This window comes from Carassius gibelio, chromosome B18, assembly GCF_023724105.1.
Source record: "Carassius gibelio isolate Cgi1373 ecotype wild population from Czech Republic chromosome B18, carGib1.2-hapl.c, whole genome shotgun sequence".
In the NCBI taxonomy this organism is placed as follows: domain Eukaryota; kingdom Metazoa; phylum Chordata; class Actinopteri; order Cypriniformes; family Cyprinidae; genus Carassius; species Carassius gibelio.
Genome location: NC_068413.1, coordinates 30,295,502 through 30,295,835, shown reverse-complemented (window position 1 = coordinate 30,295,835; position 334 = coordinate 30,295,502).

Genomic DNA, 334 nt, shown 5'->3' with positions numbered 1-334 from the left:
TGTCTTTAATATATATTAGCAATGTTAATGTTGTGAGTTTCATCTTCTATAATATTCATTTTTGTAATGTTGTTATTGTTTGTCTTTTCCTCATTGTTACTATGCATTAAAATGTTTTGAGATGGATAGAAATGTCATTGCTGTGTGAATTTAGTCTTTTTCAAAATTCATGTTTGAGTTTTTACAGTCATATACACTTCCATTTAAAGTAAAGTAAATATGCTTTAAAATTATAAGATGTGATTTTTGTTTAATTTAGTGTTACTAGCAAACACTAACAGCAATATACATTAGTGTTAGTATATTTGTAAGTATTAACTGTCCATACATTGCA